Genomic DNA, 14794 nt, shown 5'->3' with positions numbered 1-14794 from the left:
AAATTGATATTCAAGTAAGTGTCTATTAAGTGCTATTTCAAAGTGATACAAATATATATAGTCGTTCATTTGGTCATGTTTTTTGAAACTTGTTTTTAGAAATTGTTTTTTATTTTTTAACTCAAAAAAAGTTTTTAGAAAATATGATCAAATGGGCACAATTTTTCCTTTTGTTTTGTTTTTTTTAAAATTAATTTTTATTAAAATAAATGTAATTTATGAGTAAATAAATTATTTTTCATAAATTTTATATTCTATCTTGATAAAAAGTAAATTTGTAACTTTATTTTAAATATGATTAAAAAGGGGAAATGGAAACAGAAATTAAATTATTTTTACTTAATTTTATATATAAATGAGGTGAAGTGAGATAATACTTAAAATCATTTTGGTAGTGATTCTAAAAAATGTTTTTAATCTAAAAAGTGCTTTTTTAAAAAAAGTTTTTAAAAACAAGTTTAAGAAAATATGGTCAAATGGGCTCATATTTTCCTTTTGTTTTTAAAAATCAATGAAAACAATTTATATTTGTTCTCTAAAAATTGTTCTTTATTTCACCTTATTTTTAAAAAATTGCTTCCAAATAACAATGGTCAAACATTGTTAGAAATTTTTAAAAACAGTTTTTTATTTTTTATTTTTAAAAAAAAAAAAACTGTTTTTAAATCACATGACCAAACAAGTTCTATTTGTAAGAAAAATACCTCTAAGCATTATAAATTTTTTCAACCTCTCTTTATATTTGATATTCCTCAACCTTCTTACATTTTGGTTTAATTTTTATATGGTCAAAATTAGAGATGACAACTATAGAAGGATTTAGGACAAATTTAAACAAATTAGGGATATATTTGAGAATTTTTTTATAAAATTACATAAAATTTAAAATTAAATCATTTTTATTTATAAAATTCAATAAAAATAATTTAGTTTCTTTTTTTGTTTTCCCCCTTTTGAACATGTTTAAAATAAAATTGAAAATATAATTTTTATCAATGCTAATATAAAATTCATAAAAATTAATTTATTTACTCTTAAATTATATTTATTTTAATAAGATTTATATTTAAAAATAATAAAAAAATAGTATAAAAGTTTAAATAAGATATGGTGACTATAACTTATAACTTAAATAATCAATATGAGTTGAGACAAGGATGACATGACCCGTTAATATAATTATCCAAAATACAGTAAGGACTACAATTTAAAGTTAGTGATTGAGATGAGGATAACATCTTCCCATTAACATAATTGTCCAAATTAAAGTTGATGCACACCATCTCACACATAATTTTGTCAAAAGTCTTTCCACTTTTAGTACTTTTATCTTTTTCATAATTATTGAAAATTTTCATAATCTTCTTATCTAAGGGGCAAGGTGAACCACTAAAAAAATAAGAAGCTAAAGTGTCCATTTAATACATCTGTTATTTTTTGTTTTTAAAATTAGAATTTCTATATGAAAGTAGAACATGTTATACAAAAAAAAATATAAATTTATGTCATATCTTTAAAAATCACTTTAAAATTTTTTTAAAATTTGGTTTAGTAAAAAATTTTTAATACCTTAAATTTTTTAAATGATTTTTAAAGCTATTATTTTTTTTTAAATATAAGTATATAAGTATCCTTATATCTTATATAAAAGTTATTATTTTTTTATTTTAAAAACAAAAAACAAGAAGTTTATCTAAATAGATACTAATTTATTATTATTTGTCTTATTATATATTTATGACATGCATATAGGGATGACAATGAGACGGGTTTTCACCCCATCCCTAATGAGATGGATTTGAAATTTAAATAAACGAGTTAAAAACATTTTTGAGAATTTTTTTAAAACTCGAGACGGGTTTGGGGTAGGTTTAGGTATTACCTTGTCCTACCTCAATTAGATATAAATTGTTATTTTCCTATTTTTAATAATGATAATAATAATAATAATAATAATAATAATAATAAATAAGTTATAAAAAAATTTAAATTTTAAATTATTTATAAGATATATTTATTTTAATGCATTTAAACAAATTTAAAAAAAATTTTAAAAAAAAATTAAAAATTTTAAAAAAGAAATTAAAAGAGTTAAGCGGGGTGGGTACAGGAAATTCTCATACCTATCCCATTCCATTTAATTTCTTCAATGAGACGAGAATGAGAATTATTTTGAATAAATGGGGTGAGGTTGGGATAGGAATGACTTGTCCATATTTCACCCCATTGTCATCCCTGTGTAATGCTTGGGTAGATATTTTTATCAAATTAAAATAAGATCCATAATAATTATCATATGAATGGTTGGTCTTATATGTAGCTATATCAACAACTAAAGTAAAAGATATTATATGTTAAAGCTAATGCAAATATTATGGTTGGTTTGGAAATTATTTTGATAAAAACACTTCTAATTTGTAGCATTTCTATTGTAAGTGTTTTGATAAAAAAGTAGTTAGTATGATGTATATAGGGTTTTGTAGTGGTACCTATCGAAGTCTAGATCTGAACCATTAAATATATGTAGTGAGATCTAGATCATTAAACAAAGGTAACAAATGTGGCCGAGGTACAATGGTATAAACTATGAGACTGAAATATATATGTGTGACACTACCTAATTGATGAAACCTTTTCAATTCATGTTATATAAAAATGTATATGTGACACCATTTAATTGGTGAAACCTTTTTTATGCTAATATACATACATATATACATATATACATATATACATATATATATATATATATATATATATATATATATATATATATAGATACCATAGACACCCAGGACAAGGTCATATGCAAATGAACAAATGAATTATGCCATGATTCAAAACAAAGAAGAGGGTTAGAAAATACAAAAGATATCCAACAAAGAAATTTAAAGAGAAGGAACCAAAAAACTTGTTAGTTCATCATAAGCTTAAAACCGACCATGTAGGCGGTATAAAATAAAAACATAAACTTAAAACAAAGCTTAATTAAAACCGTCCATGTAGGCGGTACAAGAACATAAAATAAAATAAAAAACAAAATGAAAATAAAACTTAATTAAAAACCATCCATATAGGAGGTAATCAAAACATACTTATATTATACATAAGGAGAAATATCTTACAATGGACAAAGGTAGGAAAGCTTGAAGAAAGCTTGAAAGCTTGAAAGGCTTACATGATGAGAGAGAAAGAAGAGAGAAGGGAGAGCATAAGCTTGAGAGAGAAACAGAACTAAAAATTGAAGTGTCCTTACAAATGAGGCCCTTGCCTCCTTAAATAGGCAAAAAAGGAATCTTGAATAGTAGCCATGAACAGTAGACCCGTGCTTGAATAGTGCGTAGTGAATAGTGAATAGTGAATAGTAAGATTCACTTTTATATCGGAATTCCCCGAAACACCCTTTTTCGGCTGAGAAGACATCTGGCAAGCTGCTTTATACTATGAAGACACATGCTTGCTGCTTTTGGAACAGAAGCTGCAAAGCCTGAAAAATACTCTTGATGGAAGACAAAAGGCTTGATGATTACTTAGATCTTCTTATTAGAGGAAGGATTCCTTCACAGTCATCACCATTGTCTGGAAGGTAGCTTGTTGAATCGTCAGATTCTGCATAAGAATTTTCTTGGGAGAAGCTTGAGCTTCCTTCATCAAGGATTTTCTGAAACTCTTGAGGGGTCTTGGCTGCTGCGAGCATGGCTTGTAACTGTTGCTTTTTGAGGAGAAACTGAGACATATCATCACTAGCAGAGACTTGTGAGGGGTTCTTGAGGAAATACTGCTTGACTGCATTAGTAGATGCATCATTTTTCAATGCATCCCACCATTTAGTTTTAAAAGTCCTTCCCAGAGATGGAAAGGCTGCTGATTCGTCTGTAATAATAATATAGTCCCACTGGACTATCCAAGCCAGGCCAAAATTGCTGAAAAAGAATAGTAAAGGGGGAAAAGCTGAAAGTTCTCTGGGAATATTAAAAGAACTTCTGAATAGCTCAAAGCCATCCAGAATGGGCTTAGGAAGAATCTTAATAGTTGGACCATAATAAGTCCACCAACTGTAGAACCAAAATGGGAAAGAGGAAAGCTGGTTCTTAGATGGAAAATAGAACATCCATGAATGATGGAAGTCCCTATTCTGGATCAGAAAAGCATTAAACCATGCTCTCTGATAATCCCAATAATTAAAAAACCTTGGCTTAGATGGTTCAGAAAATTCCCTTGAAAGATTAGGATTTCCACCCCATTGCTTGACTGTAAGGATCTTATAGATATGGCAGGTAGAGAATGCCAAGCCCATATTGCTGAATTTATCAGCGTTATGCTTAATCTTAACAGAACCAGTTTCTATAAGGACTGCTTCATAAAACTCTCTTGTTTTTAAAATATCACTAGAGGGATAATGAAAATTTTCTTGAAATGCTTTTGCAGCAATCTCTCTGGGGTTTTCAGAGAAAAATTCTCTTTCAATAACTAAAAGAGATTGATTTAAATCATTTTGCCAATATCTTGATTTTGTTGAAAGAGGTGTGGGGTTGGCAGCCACCACAATTTGTTTGCTTGAAAAAGAAGAGCTTGTTGCTAATTCCTTTTGAGAGGGATTAGCCATAGTAACCTGCTTAAAGGTCTGAGACCCTGAGGTAGCTGGATATTGTGTTGCCTTAACTGGTTTAGAATGATCAGAAGGATCATAGTATAAGGTCAATATTTTGTTAGGCATATGGCTGGATTCATGCATAGGTTTAGAAGAATGAAGCTTTGCCAAAAGTTGTGCTTCTTCTTCTTCAACTTGTTGACTCCAAAGCATTTTATGGGTAGAACGAGATTGGTTAGCTTGACTGGATTGGGGTTTTTGAGAGCCAGAAGCTTGGGTATTCTTTTTAGGGGCCATGATTTCATGAACCCTGCAAAATTCACGAGATAGCTGATTAGGGTTGAAATAATCTCCTTTAATAAAGTAACTTTGAAACTTAGATTTTAAAATAATATACCAGTTAATTAAATCATACTTAAAAGTTATATATTTAATTTTTTCAAAATCTTTGAAAATAAATTTTAATAAAAATTCTTGATTCAAAATCCCAATTTGAAATTTTGAAATGCATAAAGAAATGCTTAAAATATCATTATGCATGAACTGGTTGCTTATTAGCTTACTTGGGACATCTAACCCAACAAGGTTAATTTCTTGGTTAAAAGGAGTGATGCTTACAGTTGGATTAGCAAATTCAAAAAGAATTTCCTTATCAGAAAGCTTTGTTCGTATACCTTGGTTATCTACCCACAAGGGATAAATAGAGCTTAAGAAGGGTATTCCAACAAGGGTTTTTTCCTTAAGGTTTTTAACAAGGATAAAGGTTTGCTTAATACAGATGTCATGGTTACGAATATGAACGTCTGTTAACTTATACTTAATGACAAGTCTTTCGCCATTGGCACCAAATAGAGACTCACTAGTCTCTTCGCATAAAGGAATAGGTACAAGACTTTCTTGTAGGCAATTTTCAGCTGCTCCTGAATCAATCAAAGCAATAATATCAAAGACAAATTTATCTTTGACTACTATAGTAAGGGAGACTTCCCACCTCTGGAAGATAACCCTACTCACAGTATTCAAAAAAGTATCTGTCTCATTATCATTAACATGAGAAGATTCTGGAATATCCATATGGATTTCTTGGTTGCCAATTCTATTGATTTGATCTTGGAGATCAGAGAGACCTAAACTTATGAATTGTCTTAACTCTTTAATCTCCTTCTTATGTTGCTTAACTTCTTCATGAAGTTCCTTAATGCTGACTTCCTTGGGAGACTGCTGGTCAAACCTGTTTAAGATATCATTAAGGTTGTAAGGATTAACAGTCTTTTTGGCTTCTACCTTAACAACAGATTTCTTAAATACTTCATAAAGATTTTGCTTAGTCTTTTCATCTTCAACTTTTCTTAAAGTATCTAGGATGAATTCCTGATCTTGGCTTATGACATTTATGGTTTTAGGACGACAATTACAATTACCCTTAATACAAACATCTTGGTCACTAGAAGATTGGCTAGAAACATTGCCACTGCTATCTAGTTGATTAATATCATCTTCATTATCTGAATCAGTCCTTGATTCAGAATTTGAGTTTAACATTACCTTACAAAGCATATTTTTTAAGTCATCTGAGACACTTAAGTTATTAATCTTTTGCTTAACTTTACAATCTTTCTTATAATGGCCAACTTTGCCACATTTAAAACAGATAATTGGCTTGATGTCTAAAGGAGTTTCTACCTTTTTCTGGGTATCTTTATTGACCCTTCTTTGGACGTGCCTTGACTGCTTAGTATCATTCATCCTATAGTTGTCATAGGTACCTCTTTTACTGTGGTAAAACTTATCTTTGCTAGGTTTCCTGCTTGGTTTTTGCTTAGAGGGAGGCTTAGTTTCCTTTTGGTTGAAACCAAACTAGCTATAGAATGATCCAAATTCATTCTTGTAGATCTTTTGTTCATTCTTCATTTGTTGCTTAAGCTTGAAGTCATTGCACAACTTAATCCCTTCAGCTGTGACAATGCTTATAATCTCACCATAGGTTAGCTTATCATAAGGGATTTGACCATTATACTGTTCCCTTATCTTGATCCTAATTCTCTCGGAGAAAAGCTTGGGTAAACCTGAGATGAATTTTTCTTTCCAAAAAGACTGGTTACAATCTGATCTTAACATGACTTTGGTTATAAAGACTTCCCTATACCACCTAAAATCATGAAGCTTGGGACACTTAAGGTTGGTTAAGAGATCTGCAGTTTTATCCTTAATTTTTGCAGGATCTCCAATGAAGTGCTTGGATATTGAGTAGATTAGAGTAGCCACTGCATCCTCAATATCTTGGCCATCTTCGTCCTTAACAACTTCATTACTTTCATTAATCCTATAGGCCTTAAGGATACTATTCCTATCATCAAAAGTGAGATAATTATCCCACCAACCCTTAAGTTGACCTGTAAACCCAGCAACAATGGTCTGAGCTACAGCATGATCTGGCAGTCTATTGTTTAATTTATAGGTTGTACTAACCATGGTCATTTCTTGAAGCTTAGTGAGTATGTTATACTCGGTCATACCGTCTATGTTCCATTCATAGATAGTACCACTGGTGTATGAGGCTTGAGTGTACTGATTTCTTTCCTCAAACTGCATGTCAGGGAAAGTCGGTCTAGAATTGTAATTCCTAGTCTTAAAGGTTTCTAAATTGTTAATAATTTGATCATGGGGTTCCTTAAACATCTTAATTAGTTCATCAGCTTCTTCTTCTGAACTAATATCACCTTTAACCATGTTGATTCTCTTATCAGGCTGAACAGTCAAAGGAGTAACAAGATTATCCTTAATCCTCTGATTAATCCTATCGACAAAAGCTTGGTTGACTTAGGGATTTTCTTGGAAATCCTTAGAGAATTCATATGGCTTATTTTCATTATTACTACTGGTAACCTTTATACGCTTAAAGGGATAATCTGGATATTCCTCTTGTTTGAAGAGTTCAAACCAGATCCAAAACTTAATATTTTTCTTTTCTTGTCTTAAGTAGGCATAGAATTCTTCTTGGTAAATGGTTCTAATGACCTTAGGGACAATGCTAAAGAACCAATCATTTCTTTGCTTATTGACTTCAGAATAGAAGTCCTTTCTTAAGAGATCCTTGTTGATCTCAAAGTCCTCATCACTTAGGCTTATTGTGTTAATCATCTGGGAATAGGTAGGAGACATAACAGGGGACTCATCCTGTTGGGATTCCTGAGTAGACTCATTTTCTTCACTGTAAAATGGTCTAGCCACGTTGGTGTGACTTCTAACACCTGTTAGCTTAATATTCTTAGGATTTCCTGAGCTGGATCCTTCTTCTTCCCTAGTGGTTCTAACTGGGATGGAAGAGCTTGAAGCTCTAGAGGGTTCATAAACAGACACTCTAGGGCTACTGGAATGTCTGAAAGATTTGGAGAAGACCAGTTCTCCTCCTCCATCTGGATATTGAACTATTTGTTTAATACTTTCAGAACGCTGTGCTATGGCTGGAACAGCATTAGCAAAATGCCAATTTTCAGGGAAATCAACATCTTTCCACAAGATCTTCTTGGGGATGATGAAATCTGACTTATCTAGCATATCAGAGTGAAAATAGGTGGTCTCACCTTTAGGACTGGTGCAAAGAGCCCCAGATCCAACGCTTGTGTTCATACTCTTATAGGCAAACCTGGTTATGATGGAAACAGGACTGTTTCCTGGTTTGATCTTAAAGCCATGAGTCTTAATATGCAGGACAACTGAATCTAAGATGTCTGCATCTCTTATTCTAACTGTAAAGTTAGGATAGCACTGGAAATATACTGGGCCATCATTCAGTCCAGCTTGGACTGCGCCTATAATAGAATCTCGATATTCGAGATGCCTATTATCCCTTAAACACATGACAATAGAGGTGTTTAAACCTAATCTTGTCAAAGGCTTAGCTGCTACTTGAATCATACCAAAGTGTATGAAATTATAGCCATCTTTCTTATGCTTATCAATGGATCTGTTATCTAGAAGTCTTATGACTTGGTCGTCTTGTTCTAAGCTGACTGACATTTTAGAGGTCTTAATGGTATAATCTGTGAAGAACTTAAAGGTTCCTTTCTTATAAATTTCTTGATTAGACACCTTGGGTAACTTCCAATCATCTAAATCATTTTGAATCTTAGGATAATTGATCTCTTCACTGTTTACAACAGTATCTTGAGAATCACTGGATCTCCTAGACATGGTTCGGAAAATTGAACTCATTTTAGGGTTTTTGATCTAGAGCCTAATAGTAGATTGACAAACCTTATGAGACGTCACCCCAACCCTCTTATAGCCTAACAAACGCCTATCCACGGCTAACAACGGCTCAACCGGCAGGGCTCGCGCTCCCAGGCACACTGCTACCTATCCTAGGATAGGCCAAGAACACCCAAAACAAGACCCAACTTCCCTCCCACATGGCTCTGATACCATAGACACCCAAGACAAGGTCATATGCAAATGAACAAATGAATTATGCCATGATTCAAAACAAAGAAGAGGGTTAGAAAATACAAAAGATATCCAACAAAGAAATTTAAAGAGAAGGAACCAAAAAACTTGTTAGTTCATCATAAGCTTAAAACCGACCATGTAGGCGGTATAAAATAAAAAACATAAACTTAAAACAAAGCTTAATTAAAACCGTCCATGTAGGCGGTACAAGAACATAAAATAAAATAAAAAACAAAATGAAAATAAAACTTAATTAAAAACCATCCATATAGGAGGTAATCAAAACATACTTATATTATACATAACGAGAAATATCTTACAATGGACAAAGGTAGGAAAGCTTGAAGAAAGCTTGGAGAAAGCTTGAAAGCTTGAAAGGCTTACATAATGAGAGAGAAAGAAGAGAGAAGGGAGAGCATAAGCTTGAGAGAGAAACAGAACTAAAAATTGAAGTGTCCTTACAAATGAGGCCCTTACCTCCTTAAATAGGCAAAAAAGGAATCTTGAATAGTAGCCATGAACAGTAGACCCGTGCTTGAATAGTGCGTAGTGAATAGTGAATAGTAAGATTCACTTTTATACCGAAATTTCCCGAAACACCCTTTTTCGGCTGAGAAGACTTCTGGCAGGTTGCTTTAAACTGTGTAGACACATGCTTGCTGCTTTTGATTCAGAAACTGCAAAGCTTGAAATATTCTTGTTGACTGGCCATCATGAGAAATCCTTATGATCTTCAAGAAGCTTGATATCTTCAGTGATGGAAATAGTTGGAAGATGGTTTAACTTCTTGCCACAGAAAATTTGATGGCAAGAATCTGCAGCAATGAGATGTCCCATATTTCTTGGAAAAGCCTCAAAATCCTTGCAAATAATTCTGGCCCTCCAGTGTTTGATTTGCTTAATAATAGGTTCACCACAAATATCAGAAAATAGCAGAGGGTAAGACAGCTGAGTAGGTCTCCTATTCTGATAGTGAAGAGAAACAATGTGTTGAGCTGGAATAAGCTTGCCATTAGAAACCCACTCAGGAGCTTTGCTGATGATGATGGCGTTTGCGAATTTCTTATTCATTTTAAATCCCAGGGTTAGGCCAAGAGCAATTTTTCTTCCAAACTGGGAAACTTGGTTGGAATCAGAACAGATGATTTGATGGACCAGACCATGGTCCAGAAGCTTTTCTGGAGTTAATAATAAATCTTCACCCTTGAATTTGATGCTGATTGGTGAATAGTATTGCAAGTCTAAGCAAACACGACTGATTGTGAAATTTCTGTTGCAGTTGCAAACCAACTTCTTGATGCCTTTTTGGTACTGGAAAGGTTCTTCAATCATTCTGCAAATTTTTGAATCATCAACTTCCTTATCAGTAACCAAGCTTAAACCTGGGACCTTAAGACCAATATTGGTAGAAAGATAGAGATGAAGATCCTGGAGGTATGAAGAGATGAAAGTTTGTTTTTCTTCTGCTGAGGACTTAGCCTTTTCCCAAATTAGGAGACGTAGATCTGGCCTAAGAGAGTATAGATTCTCTGTCTTATGATGATACATCCTTAGCATACGGTAACCCAACTCTTCCTCACTCAATTTATCATTCACCAGTGGGGTAGAATGCTTATTCTCACCATTTTTCAGTGGGGAAAATGAGGCTTGAGCTTTTAACATGAGCTTATGAAAGTCAACTAATTCAAGTTTCCTTTCAAGAGTCTCATACCTTCCCTGCCATTCAAAAATGCAATTGATATAATCAGACAAAGTGTTAGCATTGTTAAAAGATGGATTTGTGGGTAAGGAATCTTCCACAAAAGGTAGAGATTTCGAGCTTGAGTCTATATCCATACTAGTGGATGGTGAAGTAATGTGATGATTGAAGTGGCTGGAAGAATCTGCTATTTCAAAATGGTCATAAAATGGCGTGAGTTTCTCAGAGAGAGTTGAATGGGAATCCTTAGAATTAATGGACCTAAGAGGTTGTTTGTCTTTCTTGGGGGCCATGTTCTTGTGAATCCTGCAAGTTCCATGAATTGAGTGATTAGGAATGAAACTTTCTCCTTTAATAAGCTTAATTTGAAAATTAGGTTTTAAAATAATCCAATCAGTTAAATTATACTTGAAAGCTATATACTTAATAGTTTTCTCAGATGTGAAAATAATTTTTAAAATTCCTTGATTCAAAATATCAGTTTGAAATTTTGAAATGCATAAAGGAATGCTTAAAATATCATTTATAATGAGATTATGAATGAATTGGGTACCTAAAATCTTAGGTGGATCATTAATTCTAACAAGATTAATCTCTTGATCACAACGAGTGATGCTTTCAACAGGATTAGCAAATTCAAAAAGAATTTCCTTATCAAAAAGCTTAGTTCTTATACCTTGGTTATCTACCCACAAGGGATAAATAGAGCTTAAGAAGGGTATTCCTAAGAGGGCTTTTTCCTTAAGGTTCTTAACAAGGATAAAGGTTTGCTTAATACAGATGTCATGGTTACGGATATGAACATCTGTTAACTTATATCTTAATAGTTGGACCATAATAAGTCCACCAACTGTAGAACCAGTGGGACTATATTATTATTACAGACGAATATATATATATATATATATAATGAAAAAAAAAAACAATTATAAGAAGCACTATCAATTACTTAGAATGTGAACTTTAATTTTTATCAAATGTTTAATTTTCGTTATAAAAACATTTTCAAGCATTTGGAAACATTTCTAACTTCCCAAAATCATTGTGAAATGGTTCTAAGTTTTTTAAACTTAAAAACATTCATCAAATTATTTTGTTATGAGGTTTTTTAGTTAGAAATTTAAGATATGTGATATGTCCATCACTTGCATGTTCCAAAACAAATTTCTTTCAAATTAATTAATGAATTTTAAAATCTTGTAGGAGTTTGAATTAGAAATTTTGAGATAATACATTTTGACTTGTTTATTTTTAAATACGTATCAAATAAATATTAAAAATTGAGATGAGAAGACCCTAGAGAATGTTGATAAGATTAAATTTAAGTTCTTAAGTATATTAAGTATGATCGATAAAATAACTTAATACTATAATATAAAATCAAAAATGATTTTGATAAATTAAGTTAATGATTTGATATGACTTAACCATTTCAATATAATTTAATTTAAAATCATCTTAAATCATTAAATATTAACTTTTACCAAAATTACTCTCCTAATATCTTGTAATTTTTTATTAATATGTTGATGGATTGTGTTTGTGTTGTATCAAAGGTTAGATACTCCACGAAACAACTCAACCCAAACATGATATGAATAATAATCAAAATTAAAAACATAAACTCAAACACTATATAATTATTAACAAGGTGATACATCATAACCTGTTTAACCAATTTAATAATAAGATATTGTTTAATAATCAAATCAAGTTAAATGTTGAATGAAATAATATGCTTAATGTTCTAATATTATATGATGACCCAATTATGGCATACTTATTGAAAAACAAATCTTAAATGTGTTAAACATGAGTTCAATAAATTAAAGTTATTATTAGGTTAATCAATACCATTATTAAATAAGTTAATTCGAGTCAAATGTGGGTTATCTGAGTTAATTTAAAAATTATTTATTTATTAAATGGATTATATATATTCACATGAATTTAAATTAAATAAGATTCTATTCAATTCAAATCCCTAAAAAATATATTGGTTTTGAATTATATTTACGAATGACATGTACCCACCTTAACTAGAAAGAAAACACTCACCATAAAGTTTCCTTTGATATCTTGCTAGAAAATTCTAAAAATATATCTAGGACATGAATCACGTGAAATACATTCATCCCACTCTAAAACTTTTATTCACTTAGAGCCATAAACTTTATGAGAAAGCAAGATATATTTATTACTTGTCTTTAAGTAAAGCAATTCTTATAGTTACTTGATGAGATTTAATATCAATTTTCATCAATGACATCTCACATTCTTAGACAGTTATTTGGAAGGTCCAGTGACATCGCCTTAAATCTCAAAAATTTGTTTGTTCGACTTTAATTTTCATATCTTCCTTTTTTCTTCTTTTTTTTTCTTTTCTTTTACCCACTAGGCATTGAATTGGCTCCAACTTTGGAAAATCTCTATCATATGATCAAATTTTCTTTCACTTTATAACTTTTCCCATTCCATACCAATAAAGTATATAGATAAATGAGTTGGATTTGGATTTGGATTTTTGGGCTCAAATAAATGATTTCATTTTAATGAAATTGAACTAAAATCAAGTCAAAAAGATGTAGCAATTATGTAGATTAGAAAATAATTTCTTAAATAATATTTTTTTTAAAATTATTTTTAACTTAGTCCTTGTATAAGACTTGTTTAATAAACAAATCATAAAAATATTCAAGTAGGGTCTTGTATAGAGTTTGATCACATGATGCCATTAGCCTTTGTTTTTACTTTTTGGAAAAAAGCAAAAGCTTTTGTTACTTTGTCTCCTAGTCTTCATTTCTTTTTCTTTTTTTCTTTTAATTAAGGACCCACCTCAATCTTATCTCTATCTTCTTCGTTTTTTCTTCTTTTTTTTTTTCATTCTTTTATTTCATTTTTTTAGACCCACCTCAACCTTGTCTCTATCTTTCTCACTTAAAAGCAAAGTTAATTAGCCCTCCACCAATATAATTATAATTTTATTTAATAAAAACTATTTAAAGCATCAAACAAAAAATAAAATGTATTCATAAAGTACAATAAATTAAAAGATTTAAAAAAAAAATTATTTTGACATTTTTATAAATGTAGGTTAGCATTTAGATACAAATCAAAATAAGTGTCTTAAAAAATGGTTTTAGATAAAGTGTGTATCGAATGTAAGTTCAAAGTGATTCTCTTCATTTTTAAAAATTTTCAAAATGCATCATTATTTGTAGGAAAAACACTTCCAACCATTACAAAACATTTTTAACCCTCTTTTTATATTTGACATTCCTCCTACTCTTTCTATTATGTTTTTATTTTTATTTTTATTTTTTCAAAACCAGATATTACAAATGGGAATGGGTTTGGGAGAGTTTAAACCGATTGAGGTTGAATTTGATAAATCATTTTTTAACTCCAAGGGTTAAATGATATTAATAATGTGTTTAATAGTATTCTTACTTGAAATGTTTTTAAGAAAATTATCTATCAAGTAATTTTTTAGAAAACACTATAAGTGATTTTCTAAAAAAATAGTATAAGTAATTTTTTTAGATTTTTAGAAGTGTTTTTTAAATTTTATCTAACATCTAATGCTTGTTTAACAATTATTTTCCATAATAGTTTTTCGTTCTCCAAAATATCAAGAAAATAAAAAATTATTTTCTGTTTTCTATTATTAAGAAAAAAAAAATAGGGTCAGTAGATCTCATAATGATGCATTTTGAAAATGATTAGAAGAAATAGAGAAAGGCAGACTGTGTCTTTTGACTCAAAGAAACAGAGAAGCAATGGAGATACTTCAACTGTTCCTTTTGACCAGGAAGAATCCAAGGCAGAGATGCATCAAAGTCTGTGTCTTGATTGTTTGAAATAATAATAAGATATTGTTTAATAATCAAATCAAGTTAAATGTTGAATGAAATAAAATGCTTAATGTTCTAATATTATATGATGACCAAACTTATTGAAAAACAAATCTTAAATGAGTTAAATATGAGTTCAATAAATTAAAGTTATTATTAGGTTAATCAATACCATTATTAAATAAGTTAATCCAAGTCAAA

The sequence above is a fragment of the Vitis vinifera genome, chromosome 13 (assembly GCF_030704535.1).
Source record: "Vitis vinifera cultivar Pinot Noir 40024 chromosome 13, ASM3070453v1".
NCBI lineage: Eukaryota > Viridiplantae > Streptophyta > Magnoliopsida > Vitales > Vitaceae > Vitis > Vitis vinifera.
Note: the sequence above shows the minus strand (reverse complement) of the source record.